Consider the following 19,516-nt stretch of genomic DNA (forward strand, 5'->3'; position numbering starts at 1 on the left):
GGTGCTGGGGAAGTTTAAAGGGTTGAGTGTGGATAAATCTTCTGGACCTCATAGCTGCAGAGATTGCGGAGGCATTAACAATGCTCTTTCAAGAATCGACAGATTCCGACATTGTACCGGATGACTGGGAAATTGTAAATGTTTCTCCGCTATTTGAAAAGTGTGGGAGACAACGGAAAGGAAACTATAGACCTGTTAGCCTGACATCGGTGATTGGGAAGTTGTAGGAATCGATTGTTAGGAATGAGATTACGGAGTATGTGGAGACACATGACAAGATAGGCCAAAGCCAGCGTGGTTTCATGAAAGGAAAATCCTGCCTGACAAGCCTGCTGCAATTCTTTAAAGAAATTACAAGTAGTGTAGAATCAGTAGACGTGATGCACTTTAATTTTTAAGAAGCCTTTGACAAGGTGCCGCACATGAAGCTGCTTAGCAAGTTAAGAGCCCATGGACTTATAGGGAAGTTATTAGCATGAATGGAGCATTGGCTTGCCGGCATAAAACTGAGAGTGCAAATTAGGGGATCCTATTCTGGCTGGCTTCCCGTTACCAGCGGAGCTCCACAGGGGTTCATGTTTGGACCCTTATTTTTATGCCGCATGTCAATGATTTGGACTAAGGCATTAATAGATTTGTGGCTAAATTTCCCGATGATACAAAGATAGCTGGAGGAGTGGGTAGTGCTGAGGAAACAGAGAGCCTTCAGAGAGACTTAGATAGTTTAGGGGAATGGGCAAAGAAGGGGCAAATGAAATACCATGTTGGAAAGTGCATGATCATGCACTTTGAGAGAGGAATTAAACAGGCAGACAAGTATTCAGATGATGAGATAAATCAAAATGCAGAGATGCAAAGGGACTTGGGAGTCCTTCCACAAGATACCCTAAAAGGTTAACCTCCAGGTTGAGTTGGTTGTGAAGAAGGCGCACCTAATGCTGTCATTCATTTCTGGAGGTACAGAATATGAAAGCAGGGATGTGATATCGGGGCTCTATAAGGCACTCGTGGGACTAGACGGCTTATTGTGTGGATTTTTGTGCTCCTTACTTTAGAAAGGATATACTGACATTGGAGATGGTGCAGAGAAGATTCACAAGAATGATCCCAGTAATGAAAGGGTTACCGCAAGAGGAAAGTCTGACGGGTCCCTGGAGTTCAGGAGAATAAGGGGGAATCCCTTAGAAACATTACGAATGTTAAAAGGCTTGACGAGAATAGATAAGGCTCTTTCTCATGGTAGGGGAATCTAGTACAAGAGGGCACAAATTCAGAATTGAAGGACGTCCATTTAAAACTCATCTGCGGAGAAATTACTTTAGTCAGCGTGTGGTATATCTGTGTAATTTGTTATCACGAACGGCTTTGGAGTCTTAGTGACCGGGTATACTTACAGCAGAGATAGAGATGTTCTTGATTACCGGGGCATCAAAGGGTATTGGGAGAAGGCAGCGGAGTGAGCGTGGATGGAAGAATTGCATCAGCCCACTATTGTAAGGCGGCGGAGAATCGAGGAGCCGAATAGTCTACTTCTGCTCCTGTATCTTATGGTCTTATGATCGTACGGTCTCAGCAAGAAATGGTGGAGCAGACCAATTGTCAAAAGTGCCAGAATATGCTCCTATATCTTATGGTTTTATAGTCTTATGGCTGATTGGCCTGATCTGCCTCCTCGTTTTCTCACCTACCTGTGACCCGCTCTGCCCACTTGCTGCTTGAAGATTTGCCTGAATGATGGGTGGCTGGGGTAGATTTCCCATCACGAATCATTTATTGGCTTTGTTTACCCAGGTCTCTTTGCATCTCAAATCCCTTCGACCTTTCCACTCATAAATACTGTCTGTATTTCTACATTCAAGTAAAAGTGCCGAAAGTCATATCTCATTATTAATACCCAAAATGCTGACAGTGGGAGGTTGCCTAAGACAGCAAAAATGAAGCAGGTTATGGAGACAGCTCAGTTCATCAGGAAGCCAACCTCCCATCGATGTAGTCTGTACACACTTGGTATCACTGTCTCCTCTAATCTTCACGGGTGCGCCCCCGCGTGGTAGCTGAAGCACTCCCGCACACCTTGCGAATATAATTTAGAATCTATGTAAATATATATATGAAATACCCTGTAATCTATTGTGCTGGTGTATACAATCTATTTGTTTTCCAAATAATAAACGTACCAAGACCATTACCGTGTAACGCTTCTGAGCTTCAACGTATTACGTTGTCAGTATTTCAGGTTGCAACGCTGTGAGAAATTATAACAGTCAGTTCAGAGTGGAAATCGGTAGGTCATTGTTAATAAACTGCCATTCCATACACAATCCTTTTACAAGTCATGGCAAAATTTCCTGCTTGCAACAATTGTTTGTCCGTGCTGCTGTTAAAAGATAAGTCGGGGGAACGTTGCTTCCCTCCCCCTAAGAAAAGAAACCTGCCCAATAAAAGGCATATTATCTTCGAAGACTGATGAAGGGTCTCTACCCGAAATGTTGATTGTTTTTATCTCTCCAGATATCTGGGGTTTTCAACCGTTTTATGCCACGGACCCCCACGATTAACAGAGGTTGGGAGCCGCTGTCAGAGATGGCGCATGTCCTGCTGAGTTTCTCCAAGATTTTCTGTTTGCTACACTGGATTTCAGAAACTCTTGTGATTTTCTCTGCCATGAACACTAACTGGATATAGTGGAGGGATAGCAGAAGCGTTGATGCACAAAGGGATTTTACGGTGCACGTTGCAACGACACCTCAGGATCCAGATAAGAATGAGTTTAACTTCCTTGCCCTCTTGGCAATATATTGACAAGAGCTAGGACATCATGTTGTACCTGCAGACAATGGCTAGGCCGGTTATGGAGTGTCATGTGCTCACAGTTAACACGTAGTAGAGTTAGAACGATTGCAAAAGAGATTCTCTGGAACATTGCCTGGAATGGAAGGCTTTAGTGGCACGGAGAAATTGAATAGACATGGATTGTTTACTCTGGAGTACAGGTGACTGAGGGATCACCTTATGAATTAGAAAAAAAAACAAAACAATTGTTACGGACATTAATATACAAGCTGTTCACAGCCGTTTTCTCAATACAGGGGATATAAATCTGGAAAACATAGTTGTGATATGTGAGAGAGAAAAATAAAGTGGAACTGGGCACGACATACTTTTCTAATGGACAGAGGACGGTAGGTATATAGAACAAGCTGTCAGATGAAGTGCTATCGTGATGGAGCTAGCTAAGAACGGCTATGTAAATACTTTCGTTCTGAATGGATGAAACGTGTGGAATAGCCCTCTGAGGTGATGCACTCCAGGATTCAATGTTTTCGTTCAGCTGAATATCTACAACAAACTCCTCGTGCAGGTTAACAGGAAATTACAAATAGCAGAGAATAGAAAATACAATATCGGGCCCGCTGATGATATCAAGGAAAGCCTTGATGGTTAAAATTTACATGTGTCTCAGAAATTGATTTCCGGACCATTGGCTTTTTTTTAAAAAGTTCGACGTTTAAGTTACAGACAATGGATTATTGTTTTTATTTATATAAAGTGACTTCAAAGACTCTTCCTCGCAACTGAATGTTTCAAATATTTTTCTGCGATATCCGTGTTTCAATTCTATGGCGCGTGCCTCCTGGAAAGAGAAAAATGAGAAGCTTCATCACAATGTTAAATAAAACAGAGTTTTAAGATTTAATATTTAAACGCATCGATTGCTGACAGCCTTCCAATCTTGGACGGTTACATCATGAGCGACTATTTGGAGAATGATTGCGGTTTATTTTCATTTAAGGCAGAAAATAATGAACTGTGTTCGGATCGCACAGTGAAACAAAGAAGTGGCCGTTCCATGAATAAAATTATATTATTTGTGTAATTGATTTTACAACTGAGCTGGGTTCTAGATTGACATCGCTATTTGAATGACTTTGAAGTGTTGTCAAACTTGTACTAAGGTGGGGAAAGACATCAGTTTGTTTCGAAACAAAAAAATGTAAATCTAAATAGAATGGAGACAACTTAAAAATTATTGCTTCATCACGTCCATTCAGGGCCACGAACAGTGAGGTAACATTTCACCTGCGAATGGGCCAGGGTGGTCTATTGTAGCCAGAGCTACCGATGCGGCCTCCTCTACAGTGGTGAGACTCGACATAAACTGGAGACCACTTTTCAAGCACTCCCAGTTCATCCGAAAATGCGGAATTTGCGAGTGGCCAACTATTTTTTAATCCTGTCCATTCACGTTCTGCCATATCGATTCATGCTCTCATCTTATGCTTTCAAGAGTCTACTCTCAGGGTGGGCGAGCAACCACTCGGATTCAGTCTCGATAGCCTCCAACCAGACGACATGAACATCGACTTCTCCTTCAAGTATTTTCCCTACTACGTCCCTCTTCTGTTCCCACCTCTGTCCTCTTATCCTCTCCGCTCTGCTGCCTATAACCTCCACTTCCGTGCCACTTCCTTCCATTTCTCCCGTAGTCTACCCTCCTTTCCTAATAGATTCCTTATTCTCCAGCTGTTTGCATTTTCAACCTCTTACCTCCCAGCTTCTTACTTCATCCCACCGCCCAACCGCACATCCACCTCTTCCCCCCTCCCCCCAAAGCCCCCTCGACCTGACTTCACCTATCACCTTCTAATTCGTCCTCCATCCCACCGCCTTTTGATTCTGGAATCTTCTATCCTCCTTTCCAGTGCAAATGAAGGGACTCGGACCGAAACGTTGACCGTTCATTCACTTCCATGGATGTGGCCTGATCCGCTGAGTTCAACTTGTCTGTGTTGCACTGGATTTCCAATATTTGCAGAATATTTGCGTTACTGATATTAATGCTCCTTTATCAGATCTTTCAGAAAATAATTGACATTTTGGGAAAAAGGGAACACTGGGAGCTAAAGGTAACGTGCTGTGCCTCACGGAGAATTGTTTGGATAGCTGCCGCTGAGAGAAGCGTGGCAGGAGCCGGTAGCATGTCATTTTTGTTTTGGCCTCCATCTTCTTGCTATTTTTTCCAAGATATGAATGAAGTAACACAAGGCCATGGGAATGAATATCACGTTGGATAGCACAATAATTTCTGGACAACAGCAGCAACACTTTTACAAAAAAAAAAACGATGTCCGCAAAAAAAGAAAGCTTAACAGTTGATCATAGAGCGTCAGGGAGAGCGAAACAGATCTAAGATTGCCAATCGATCGTCCGATGAATGTTTGCAAATAAAGGAGCTGATTTTGTTTCCCATTCTTGGATTCTCCCTACTCTACGGAACACCTTTCACGTTATACTCCAAGTATAGTGGAATCTGAACCCCTTGCAATATGCCTGTAAGTACTTTTTATCTCTGATAAAGTTCCTGATGGTTGGGGAAAAATTTATGTGTTAACGAAATACACATGGCAATAGACAGATATTGCACAATTTGTGGGGTTTCCTGAAGTGGCCGAAACGCCTCCCGAGAAAATTAATCGAATAGCCATTAGAGGTAAGTGGGACTGTCAAATCGAAACCGTTTTAAGCATCTGATTTCCTTTTGGTAAAACTCAAAACTTCTCAAATCTTCCAAAACGAAAACAAAAATTAAATAATTATATTTTTAAACTCCGAAGAAATATTTTTCTCAGTTATCAATACTTTCAAACAGATCAAACACCGTTTTTAGCAGTGAATCAATTTCAATTGAGAAGCATTTGAGGATTTAAATACAATCCGGCCAATATCTCTAAGGTGTATTCTAAACTGATAACACATCTGTACTTTGTTTTACCCTCAACTGTGATTCTCATCATTCCCTTCTATTAGCCAAATGAGAATATTGCTCACACCTCCAGAAGTCACGTGGGTTTTTTTCCACACTATTTAATTTCATCTGAGTTGGACAATAGGTTCCAGTCCTTGTTTCTTTATGTGACCTTAACATGAGGCCACAATCGGAGAATACTCGGCTGACCTACTCGAATAAACTATCCGTGAACAGAGCACATTCACGCGACCCCGTCCATGCCTACTATCAAACAGCAAGTATATAAACCACACATTGACACTAAATTATTCTGACAATGCCACACTATCCCCAGCATTCCAAGGAACCACCTCACCCCACCTAAATGGATCCATGGCGTCATACGGCACTGCACCGGGTCTTCGACCCAGTTAGACCCATTTACTTTCGTTTGGACCTTATCACAATCAACCTTTTACTGCCTGTGTACCAATTCAAATGTTCCGAACACGTTACAATTGTACCCATCTCTACAGATTCATCCGGTTCTCTATTCAAGCTATCAATCCCCGTGGTTTTGCAAAACTTGCCCCAGATCTATTTAATTTGTTTCTCTCTCATCTTGAATCGATGCATTCTCATTTTTGAAGCAGCTATTCTGGATAAAAGACTTAAACCATACCCTCTGTTTACGTCACCAGCGAACCTCCTGTGCTCTAGAGAGAAGTAACCCTAGACACTCCCTACAGCGAAAAACATGCTGGCCCGCAAATGTATTTAGGAATCTCTCCTGCAGTAGCTCAAGGTTCGTCCGGCCGCTTCCTCAGCTGGCTGATCAGAAGTGCTCAGAATACTCTGAGTCTGTTTCACCAACGACTTGTACAGTGAACATGACGGCCCAGATGTTGTACTCATTGCTGGAACTGTTAAATAAATGTGACTAGCACCTTCTTCACCAGTCCGTCCACTCCTCTTGTCGCTTTCAAATATCAATCTTCATGTACCCCTCAGTCACTTTGTTTTACTTCAACTCCCTGGGTAATCCACTGTGCAATTCCAGCCCTGGTTTAACTAACCAAAGGACAACACTTCGCAAATGGTCGAGTTATATTCTATTTGCACTTGTTTGCCCTACTTTCGCACTTTACCGTCGCAGTTATCTTTCAGTCGAATATACCACCAATGTCGTTGCGTTATGAAAGATATTACTGAAGTTAAAATAGTTTTCATCTGAATATTTCGGAGATGACAAACAGTAGGAGAACGGGAACCTACCTGTTCAGTACACCGTTAGCTGCAGGCGGTCATTCTTGATATCAAATTTCCACTGTCTGCGTCTGACTCCCTCTACCAAAACAATGCTGTGTTCTTGTGCTCAGGTAGCTGGCTCTCTCTGGCTCCCAAGTCATCTGCATTTCTATGCAAGCCTGTCATACGGGAGCTTACAAACGTCAATGAAGGACAAGTCTAGTTGCTGCACTAAGCAATTTTATACATCACCTCTTCAAAACAACTCAATTAAATTTGTGAGAAGAGATTCCAAATGACAAATCCATGCTGTGGTTACTATTTCAACCTTTTCCTTTGCAAATTGTGATAGATTCTCTCTCTCCGATCCACTCCAGTATCTTTCCACGCACCGATATTGGGATCATCAACTTCAACTCTCCGCTTGTCTTTGCAGATTTTCTTAAATACATGCACATTTGTCAATTCTGCGGTAACTCAATCCTGGTTAAAGACGATGATGGTATCTTTGCAATAGGCCTTACAATTTCTCCTCTAGCTTCTCACAATGTCTAAAGATACACTTGATTAGGTACCGTATATTCATCAAACGGAATGTGTTCTTACACCGTGAATACCCCGTTCCCCGCAGGCTTCCAATTTTCATGTGCGTCTGTTAGAAAATAATGTTTTTCCCGTTAATCCCTTGGCTTTCCTGCTTTTCACCACAGTGATGGGAAATAATAATTCACACCTCGGTCATCTCGATTTCTCAGTCGCTATTTCCTCATTTCCTCATGCTTTTTCTTCAGAAGTTGTATTATGCTACCTTAGTGCTCTCATGATTTCCCTCAGGTGTACTACAGTACATATTATGTTTCTGCCGGGAATTGCATGAACCCGTTCCCTATAAATGACTCGGGTCTCCTTTCTCCTATTACATACTCGTGACACATGACAGTGGAGCCCTTGTCATGTGACTGGGGTTGAAGCTGTAGTGGACTTGAGGTGATGGTCTTGTGATGGTGGAATGACGTAATTTTCCCGCCAGTGGAGATCATGTGACGGGATTTTTTTACAGGTTATAAAAGGTAGACCCCACCCTGTGAGGAGGGGCAGTTCGTGGCTGGATTTGCCAGGTTGACTTCATGCCACTGCGTGTTTGAAGTGATGACGCAGTTTAGTTGAAGGATGAAGTTTTTATTTAATGTCTAAAGTTTAAAAGGTCATTGCCAGCAGGTTCTTTATGATTCTGTTAGTTTGAGAATGAGAGGAGAGTGAAGATTCGAAGTTCGGAAGTTAAAGATCGAGGAGAATCGCTTTCTACGGTGAAACGGGGCCGACCTTTGTTTGTTCCTTATTTGGAAGGATTTCGTTGACTATCTTCGTGTTAATCCCTAGGTTTACCTAGAAAGGATTGAAGGTAGTGGAGAAGGAAAGGTCAGTGCCTTTAAGCCGTTCTGTTTCGTAAATTCTTCGTGGGAAGTTCGACGTCGGGGATCGAAGCAAGCGACGTGAAAGAGAACCTAAATCGTCCTATAAAGTCTCTCCTTTTAAATGGACTGCGAGCATATCGAACTTTTGGCAATACCACTTTAAAGAACTGTTTTGGAATATCACTTTACGAACTGTTTGAACAGCCGCTCAGCAGCTGTTTCCGGTTACGATAGTCTTTGTTTACTTTTGGGGGGTTTGTTTTCTGTGTTTAATAAACGTGTTGTTTGTTATAAGAAACCCTTGCCGATCTCATATATTTATTGTTGCCTGAATACGTAACATTAAATATGGGGGCTCGTCCGGGATCGAATCATTTGAGTTTAAATGCTTGCTGACTTTTAAATCGGTGTTTTCGAAACGGGGATTACTCGGTTCTTTTGTTTGGCTTGTTGTGGTATTCGGCAGCAATGAATATTGGTGAGTTTCTGGCTTCGCCAGCTGCGGAGGTGTTGGCGAAGGCGAGAAAAACTAAGGTGTTTGAGATAGCTAGTGGATTGCGACTTAAAGGTATTTTGCAGACTACTTCTAAGGCTGTGATACAGAGAAAAATCACGTCACACTTTGTGGATTCGGGTGTTTTTGATGAATCGATTTTAGAGTCGTTTCAAATAAGTAATCTGGAGATGCAGTTGCAAATCGAACAAATGAAATTGGAACAAAGTAAAGCTGATTTAGAGAGGTGTAAATTGGAAATGGAACAAAAGCAGAGAGAATTTGCATATGCAATGGAGGAATTAAAGTTTGGAAATCAGTCTTCTGGTTCTAAAAAAATGTTTGTTGCTAGTCAAGAAATTAAATTGGTCCCTCCATTTAGTGAAACAGAAGTGGAAAGGTATTTTCAACATTTTGAAACTATTGCTCGGATGTCAGAGTGGCCGAAAGATAAATGGTCAGTGTTGTTACAGAGTGTAATTAAAGGCAAAGCACAACAAGTTTACACAGCTTTAACAGCTGCGCAAGCACTTGATTATGATATTGTAAAGAGTCCTATTTTAAACGCATATGAGTTAGTCCCAGAAGCATATAGGGAAAGATTCAGAAGTTTGAAAAAGTCTGTGGAAAAAACTTACGTGGAATTTGCCTATGATAAAGCTATGTGTTTTGAGAGATGGGTTTCTTCTAAAAATGTAAATGGGGACTATGATACATTGAGAGAGCTGATTTTAATGGAGGAATTTAAAAGAAGCATTCCTGTTGAAGTAAGGACCTACTTAAATGAGAGGGATAGTGATAAATTGCAGGACTGTGCTAGATTAGCTGATGAGTATGTTTTGGTCCATAAGAACAAATTTCATCAGGGTAAAATTTTTAAGAGGAAAAATAACACGGAGACTCCAGATAAATTTGAAATTAAATCGGAGGTTAATGAGAAAGGAAAGCCTGTAAAGGAAAGACAGTTTGGTCTTACTTGTAACTATTGTAAGAAGCCTGGCCATGTAATAGCTAACTGTTTCAAATTGAAAAAGAAAGAGAAGGAAGCAGTTCCAGATGCTTGTGTGCAACATACTGAAGCACCTGTAAAGTTACAGGGTTTGATAAACACAAATGAGGCTTTGTTAGAGTCTGACCAAGTTAGAAAGGGATATGATCATTTTATAACTGAAGGGTTTGTATCCTTGAAGGAAGGATCTACTCTGGTGCCAATAAAAATCCTTAGGGATACTGGTGCTTCTCAGTCATTGATGTTAGACAGTGTGTTGAAGTTTGATGAAGAGTCTGATACTGGTGAGCTAAATTACATAAGAGGTGTTGGAAGTGATTTTATGCCTGTACATTTACATAAAGTAAATTTAAAATCAGGGTTAGTTACTGGATTTGTTAAAGTAGGATTACAGCATAGCTTACCTGTGAAGGGTATTTCTTTATTGTTAGGTAATGACTTGGCAGGTGGACAAGTTTTTCCTGAAGTGCATTTGACAATGGAATCAGAGGAACCAGAGTTGAATTCTAACACAGATTCTTCCTGTGTTGTGACTAGAGCTATGGCTAAAAAGATTGATGCGCAGAATGAGGTTGTTATTCAGGACTGTTCAACTCAGGATTCGAGTTTTGAGGATGTGTCAGAGACTTTCTTATCTTCATTGTTTGAACAAGATTCTGGGAGTAAGTCTGACTATAAATATTTATCTTTGTCTAGGAAGGAGATGATAGCAGAGCAGAATAGAGACTCTGAGATTATAAAATTAAGAGAGCAGGTTTTACTAGATAGTGAAATTGATAACGTGCCAGTAGGATATTACTTGGAAAAAGGAGTGTTGATGAGGAAGAGGAGATCGCCTACAATTCCTGCAAGTGAGGATTGGAATGTTGTTTACCAGGTAGTTGTTCCAAAAGCTTATCGAAATGAGATTTTGACTTTAGCTCATAGTGTGCCTTTAGGTGGACATCAAGGGGTAAGGAAAACTGTGGACAAGATTTTAAAACATTTTTACTGGCCTGGTCTAAGAAAAGATGTGGCGATGTTTTGTAAAACGTGCCATACTTGTCAAATTGTGGGTAAACCAAATCAGGTTACACCAGTAGCTCCATTACAACCTATCCCAGCATTTGGTGAACCATTTTCTAAAGTTATTGTAGATTGTGTTGGTCCATTACCAAAGACAAAAACTGGTTATCAGTATTTGTTGACTATCATGTGTACTTCTTCTAGGTTTCCAGAGGCAGTACCACTTAGGAATATAAAAGCTAAGACTGTGACAAAGGCCCTTATAAATTTTTTTACTTATTTTGGATTACCTAAGGAGATACAAACTGATCAAGGCAGTAATTTTATGTCTGGATTGTTTCAACAGATAGTTTATAAATTGGGAGCTAAGCAAATCACTTCGTCTGCATACCATCCAGAATCGCAGGGTGCCTTAGAGAGGTTTCATTCTACCCTCAAGAATATGATTAGGACATTTTGTGTGGAAAATGAAAGTGACTGGAATGAGGGTATAAACTTACTTTAATTTGCAGTAAGGGAATCGGTACAGGAATCTTTAGGTTTTAGTCCATTTGAACTTGTGCTTGGGCATAGAGTTAGAGGACCTTTAGCTTTGTTGAAAGAACAGTGGATTAATAAGGAATTACACACTAATTTGTTGGACTATGTGTTGAAATTTAAGGACAGGTTACATAAAGCTTGTAGCTTAGCTAAGGAAAATTTAAAGTTGGCTCAGGAGAAAATGAAGACTTGGTATGATAAAGACGCTAGGATGAGGATGTTTAAGCCTGGAGATAAGGTGTTGGTTCTTTTCCCAGTGCAGACAAATCCTTTACAAGCTAGATTTCATGGTCCTTATGAAATTGTGTGTAAAATCAATGATGTGGATTACGTGGTAAAAACTCCAGATCGTAGAAGGTCAACACAGCTTTGCCATATAAATATGTTGAAACCATATTTTGAGAAACAATCTGATACTGTGACTGTTGTGGTTAGTGAGAATGAGTTTGATTTAACTAGGAACATGATAGATGATTCATCTGACTTTCATTCTAAATCCAACATTGTTTCTGTTAGGTTACCAAATTCAACCATTCTGGAAAATATTGATGAAAAATTAGCACATTTACAGTTAGAGCAGAGACAACAGATGAAGGAGTTGATTTTTAAATATAGGGAGTTGTTTCCAGATGTTCCGAGAAGGACTTCTATTGCTTCACATGATGTAGATGTTGGGGATGCCAAACCTATTAAACAACATCCATATAGGATGAACATGGAAAAATGTGAACTTGCTGAGAAAGAAATTGAATATATGTTAGAGAATAATATCATTAGACATTCTAACTCGAATTGGAGTTCGCCATGTGTTATGGTGCCAAAGCCAGATGGTAGTATTAGGTTTTGTACGGATTATAGGAAGGTGAATGCTGTAACGAAAACAGATGCATATCCAATTCCTAGAGTAGATGATTGTGTAGATAAAGTTGGAAAGGCAAAGTTCCTTACAAAGATTGATTTATTGAAAGGGTATTGGTGTGTTCCATTAACGGACAGAGGTAGAGAGATTTCTGCATTTGTAACTCCATCTGGATTATATGAGTATAATGTTCTTCCATTTGGGATGAAGAATGCCCCAGGTACTTTTCAGAGGATGATTAACTTTGTGATTCAGGGATTGAAAGATACTGATGCTTATATTGATGATTTAATGACAGGAAATGATACTTGGGAAGCACACATTATTGCGATGGAGAAATTGTTTGAAAGGCTTTCAAAAGCTAACTTAACTATTAATTTAGCTAAGAGTGAATTTGGACATGCCACTGTGACTTACCTTGGTTATGTTGTGGGTCAAGGTAAGGTAGCTCCTATTCAGGCAAAAGTTCAGGCAATTTTAGAGATTCCCACTCCAACGGGGAAAAAAACTCTCAGAAGGATTTTGGGAATGGTAGGATATTATCCGAAATTTTGTAAGAATTTTGCTAATGTTGCCCTTCCATTAACTAACCTTCTGCGGAAGAATGAGAAGTTTGTATGGACGGTGCCTTGTCAAGAAGCCTTTGAAAAATTGAAAACAATGATATGTCAACAACCTGTGCTTAAGGCACCTGACTTTGGAAAACCTTTTTCATTGGCTGTGGATGCTACTGATGAGGCTGCAGGAGCAGTATTATTGCAAAGGAATGAGGGTGATGAGGTTGATCATCCAGTAGCTTACTTTTCTAAGAAATTTAATGAGCATCAAAGAAATTATTCAACAGTAGAGAAAGAATTGTTATCTCTTGTTTTAGCTTTGGAATATTTTGAGGTATATGTTAGTACAACTCAGAAACCACTTATTGTTTACACTGATTATAATCCGTTAGTTTTTCTGAGTAAGATGAAAAACAAAAACAGAAGGTTATTAAATAGGTTTGATGTTACAAGAGTACAATTTTGTGATAACTCAAATTAAAGGTAAAGATAATGTGGTTGCTGATTGTCTATCTCGATGTTGAATGTACACTGTAATTTTTTTTATGGAGTGGTTTTTTTTTCAATTGTAACACTCCTACTGTATTGTGAGATATAAGCTGTTATATGATGGTGTTGTGTATTGTGTATGTTATAAAATTTATACCTTTGTTTTTCTTGTAAGCAATTGTTAAAAATTTTTGTTCTTGTCAGACCAAAAATGTTTTTTTGAGGGAGGTGTTACGTACTCGTGACACATGACAGTGGAGCCCATGTCATGTGACTGGGGTTGAAGCTGTACTGGACTTGAGGTGATGGTCTTGTGATGGTGGAATGACGTCATTTTCCCGCCAGTGGAGATCATGTGACGGTTTTTTTTTACAGGTTATAAAAGGTAGACCCCACCCTGTGAGGAGGGGCAGTTCGTGGCTGGATTTGCCAGGTTGACTTCATGCCACTGCGTGTTTGAAGTGATGACGCAGTTTAGTTGAAGGATGAAGTTTTTATTTAATGTCTAAAGTTTAAAAGGTCATTGCCAGCAGGTTCTTTATGATTCTGTTAGTTTGAGAATGAGAGGAGAGTGAAGATTCGAAGTTCGGAAGTTAAAGATCGAGGAGAATCGCTTTCTACGGTGAAACGGGGCCGACCTTTGTTTGTTCCTTATTTGGAAGGATTTCGTTGACTATCTTCGTGTTAATCCCTAGGTTTACCTAGAAAGGATTGAAGGTAGTGGAGAAGGAAAGGTCAGTGCCTTTAAGCCGTTCTGTTTCGTAAATTCTTCGTGGGAAGTTCGACGTCGGGGATCGAAGCAAGCGACGTGAAAGAGAACCTAAATCGTCCTATAAAGTCTCTCCTTTTAAATGGACTGTGAGCATATCGAACTTTTGGCAATACCACTTTAAAGAATTGATTTGGAATATCACTTTACGAACTGTTTGAACAGCCGCTCAGCAGCTGTTTCCGGTTACGATAGTGTTTGTTTACTTTTGGGGGGTTTGTTTTCTGTGTTTAATAAACGTGTTGTTTGTTATAAGAAACCCTTGCCGATCTCATATATTTATTGTTGCCTGAATACGTAACACTCCGAAAGTGTCTCAATGTCATCGTGAACCAGGATTCTCTAATCCTGTTTGTCTTGCCATTCTCGTTACCAGTATCCCTCATGCATGTTAGCGGCCGTTAATAGAGGGAGTTGCCTTGAAATAAGGGAGGAAAAAATAAATGAGGTTTGCGATGCAGGTACATTACGCAGTGCTACAAGAGTGTGTTGATTTGATCACAACAGTTAAGGAGCATTCAAATATGCCCAGGAAGAGGCAACAAAAAGAGCGATGCAGAACACGTTCCATCAGATAAATTATGATCATTGGTCGAAAGGCATTATCTGGTGCAGTTCTGGAATTACTTAAGGGTTAAGAATCAATAGCGGGCTGCAGTTAATATCATTTAGACGCAGCGAAGCGGGAAGGAGGAGTACATAGAAAACGTCCTGTGCAAATTCGGATCGGCCATTGTGCAATATGTGGAAGTGGTAAATGACTGAATGAGAAGGATCCTGATCGGAGAAGACATTGGAGCATTGGAGAAAGCGAATTTGGAGCAGCAACAACGCCAGGTGCAGAGAATAGAAGGGAGAAAATTGGACCCAGAATGGGAAATAGAAAACTACGAAAGGTGTACGGGAGAAATTACTGAAAGTTAGAGAAATCAAAGTACATATAGGCAGGTTGGAGGCTATCGAGACAGATTATAAATCCACATATCAAGTGCCATCTCTTTACGTCCCGTCCACTCACATATCACCTGCGAGCTTATACGCCTTTCCCTCCCATATCTCCTTATTGTGACTTCTTTCCCCTTACTTTCCAGTCCTGAAGAAGGATCAAACCCCGAAACATCGACTGTTCGTTTTTTCACCATTGATGCCGCATTTCCCACTGAGCGACGCTAGCACGTTGTGGGCTTTCCTCGGGGTATCCGTGATCTGCCGAATTTTTTGTACCCAAGGTATCAACATAGCCTGGATCATTATAAATAATTCATCAATAATGATCACTTAATCATTAAATCCTATGAATTTCTGTCATTCAGACAGACCACTCCCATTGGCAATGTTGGTGGATGCAAATGTTTGGTGCGTGGCTCTTCTCGCCGCGTTTTGGCCAGTTACGCTTAAAATGTTGTGCCCTATCTACGAAACAAATATGTTATAACATTATACATTTGTTACCCGCAGCAAAATTTGCTATAGCAAATATCCATTTTTCTGTTGATTCTTGGTACAGTGAATGCAACTGTTTTCATCATTTTCACTTATGCTTTGTCAGCCTCAAAAGGAACTTCGGCCAAAATTTGGATTTGCAGACAGCAGAAATCCGTTCAATGTAAAGAAAGGCAGGGGTACATTTAACCTCCTGAATGTGTGAGACACAGACGTCGGCTTGTATTACTGTCAAGTGAAAAGTCAACAACATATATTCGGAAATGGAAGTGGCTCTCAGCTTATACTCTTAAGCAAGTATCTTCGTTCCCTGACGTGGAAAATTTTCATCTCTTTGCATTTTAGGAAAAGCCAAGCTTGCGTAAATGTTGTGAAATGGTATTGCTGGTTTAAAATTTGTGCCATTACTTTGCTTACATCTTTTTTTTAAAAGTAAAGGAAAATATAATGTTATATCTTTTCGGATTGTTCTGTTTATTATTTCGATGTGATTATGGAGATTGGCTTTTGTTCAACTTATTACTTGGACCGTTGGTATTTCCAACCATAGCTTTCTTAGGCTTATATCTCTAACAACGCCCCAACCTGTCCCCGCATTGATCTGTTCCTCAACCAGCTCCAACGACTTACAGCTTTTGATTAAGCTTTAAAAAGAGGATCAACTGAATCAACAAAATTTTAGACGACGCATTTCATTCTGGTTAGCTACTTCGAGGTCGGGAGCTGTAGACAAATTGTGTTGAAGGGCAAATTACAAGCCATCTAATTCAAAGCGAAGCATTGCCGAGTGTTAAAACATATCCACCCGTTCTTCTGAACTGAACCACCTAATTTTTGACGACGAATTTGATTCGGCTTAACTAGGGAGCTTTAGACAAATTGTGTTGACGTTCAAATCACAAGCAATCTAATCAAAAACGAAGATTTGCTGAAGTTAACCTACATCCATCCGTTATTCAGCCTGTTTTTATACTACCGCATCTGGACGTATTTCGCCGATTTCGACCCTGCAGTTGCTTAAACGCATAGCTACAAATAATTATAAATAATTAGAAAAAATCGTTCACTCTGCCAAACTCTCGATGAACTTTTGGGAGACGGGGAACATCGAAACACCGTAATGAACAATTCAGTAAATTCATAGTGGAATATATTCACCTTCCACCGAATGCACAAAGGCGAACGAACCCACTTCATTTTTAAATTTTTTATTAGCTTTTCAAAACATTTTACAAATTAAAAAAAACCCAAATCCCAATGAGGAACATTAAAACAGTGCAAAATTAAGCATACAATAACAATATACTACAAAGGAAGAGAGTTTAGCAAAAAAAAAAAACACCCGAATTAAACACAAGTAAGCTTAGGGTCCTCCCCAAGCCCCACAACACAGGAAAAAAACAACAGCAACTCCAGACCAACCACAACACAATATAGAGAGGATAAGTCAGGACAGCCAAACTCTCAGACTGTGAATACACTCAGCAACAGAGGATAATAATGCCTTCTACCAGAAAAAAAAAGGAGCTGAAAGCAAGGGACCGAAAAGAAAAAAAAAACCCTAGTCAAGAGGAAGGTTATGAAAGTACTCGCTAAAAGGTCCCCAGACCTTATGGAACTTTAGATCCGAAATGAGAACTGAATAATGATTTTTTTCGAGGTCCAAACAGGCCATGATGTCGTTAAGCCATTGAGCATGAGTGGGCGGGGCAACATCTCTCCATCTAAGGAGGATCAAGCGTCTAGCCAGGAGAGAGGCAAAGGATAATATTCGGCATTTAGTCGGACCCAGACATAAATCTGTCTCGCCCCAAAAACCGAACATAGCAATTAAGGGGTTTGGTTCTAGGTGCTGATTAAGAATACACGATAACGTAGTGAAGACATCTTTCCAGAATTTCTCCAAGCTAGGACAGAACCAGTACATATGGATGAGAGAGGGAACCCACTTCATTAATGTCAATTACGGGACGTATGCTTAAACCTATACAGTGAAAAAAACAGCTTGATCCGTGTGCTGCTCCACAATACCGATCCCATTGAAACCAGAATAGTTATGCAGATTCATTGACTCTCATTTTGCGCTCATACAAAATTGACCTACGAGGGCAGAGTTAGGAACAACAATAGCCAGTTTGAAGAAGAAATAAACTTAATCTTAGCATGCGGTAAGTCTTGTACGTTTATTTCAAACAGGCATGCGGTCCCCACTTGGCACCAACATACCTGTTTGTCATGTTTACCTGCACCATGAAACAATTAATAAATGAAAAATTCAGGCGATTTCTGACGACCGCAATGATAGCATTGAGAGTGGTAGTGTGAGACGTAGAATGTGTGCTATCAAATAATGGCTAAATATTCTACGTCGATTGTATTCTTTCTTTTGTAGCTCCGCCAACTCCTCTGAAAATCATTCGAGATCAAGAAACATCACCTGAAAGCAGGAAACTCATGTGCAAAACTGCAGTATTTTATCCGAAAGAATTAGGCATCTTTTGGCGAGGGAATAAAATAGATTTTCTAAACAACATAGATACGTCAATAAATAAGACTTCAGAAGGATTTTATGAGGCTTCCAGTACTTTGGAAGATGCACAGCCTGCTCAGGGCAAAAAGGTTTACACCTGCCTGGTATCTCGGGAAACGCTCAAAATTCCTGCAAGTTTCAGCTATATTATCGAACAAGATAAAACCATAAGCACTTAAAGCATACTTCAACCTGAATGAGAATCTGCCTGGAGAGCTGTATGTAAGGGGTTTCTTCTTTATGTTACTGTGTATGTTAATCAAAATGGCTTCTAGTTATGCTTAAAGTAAGAATGCATCTTTGTTGTGGTAACTAGTGAGAGAGTGCTTTCTCTCGCAGCTTGTTTGGGTTATAATTACTGATAACGGGAATTGTATTCATAGGTTAACCAATTGAGATAGATGCTATCTTTTCTTGTGGGTCTGTAAGCTAGTTTTGCGCGAGCTTTTGGGGAGGTCGAGAGGGAGATCGCGAGGAAGGAGGACGTGTGGGACGCGCTCTGGTCGATCACCGAGGTTGGTCCCAGGCGGCGGGTCGAGGAGGTCGCAGAAGATCGAATAGTGGACCGAAGACTTTGATAGTTGTGCTCGAACGGTTGTACACCAATTGACTGAAATCTGATACGATTTGGCGCATTTACTTTCTTTTATTTCGTAAATATTGTATCGCTATTGATTATCTAGTTCTAGTAAGATTTATAAAGTGTATTTTGTAACTGTTCATGGGGTGCGGTCTGATATTGTGTGTGCGAATTTGTACCAGTATGCATTTCACAGCATCCACTTATACGGGAGACACGGTTTGCCGGGTTGGTGGATTTTTCCTCTAGACATACATCAGCTGATAGTGTGAGCGTTACATGTTCAAACATGAGAAAGAACATGTGAAATCTGATTCGTTTTCAACGGGGAAAAGTTAGCGTGTGTACTGTTTGTACATTATTTACAGCCTGCAGGGAAATGTGGGGGTCAACCACAAAGGTAGGGCAAGGAAAGAGATCCTGCTGAGGGATTTAGAACAGCAAGGGACTAACATAAAAAGTAGAACCAAAAAAGTGGTCATCTCTGGATACTACATGAGTCATGCACAAATTGGCACAGGGTTAAAAAGATTAGACAGTCAAATGCGTAGCTCAAGAATTGGTGTGGGGGAAGTGGGGTTGAATTCATGGGAAACTAGAACCAGTATTGAGGAACGAGGGAGCTGTTCCATTCGGACGGGCTCCACCTGAATCGTGATGGGACCTGGCTCCTGGCGAATCGCTTAACTGGAGTTGCGGATAGGGTTTTTAAACTAAGTAGCATGGAGGATGGTTTTGATGAACCTGCAAAGGAACACGTTATCTTGGATCCAGCGCTGCACAATGAGACAAGTAAAATTACGACTCTTGTAGTTAGCGATCCTCTTGAAAGGAGTAATCACAAAAAAATA

This window comes from Hypanus sabinus, chromosome 17 (assembly GCF_030144855.1).
Source record: "Hypanus sabinus isolate sHypSab1 chromosome 17, sHypSab1.hap1, whole genome shotgun sequence".
NCBI lineage: Eukaryota > Metazoa > Chordata > Chondrichthyes > Myliobatiformes > Dasyatidae > Hypanus > Hypanus sabinus.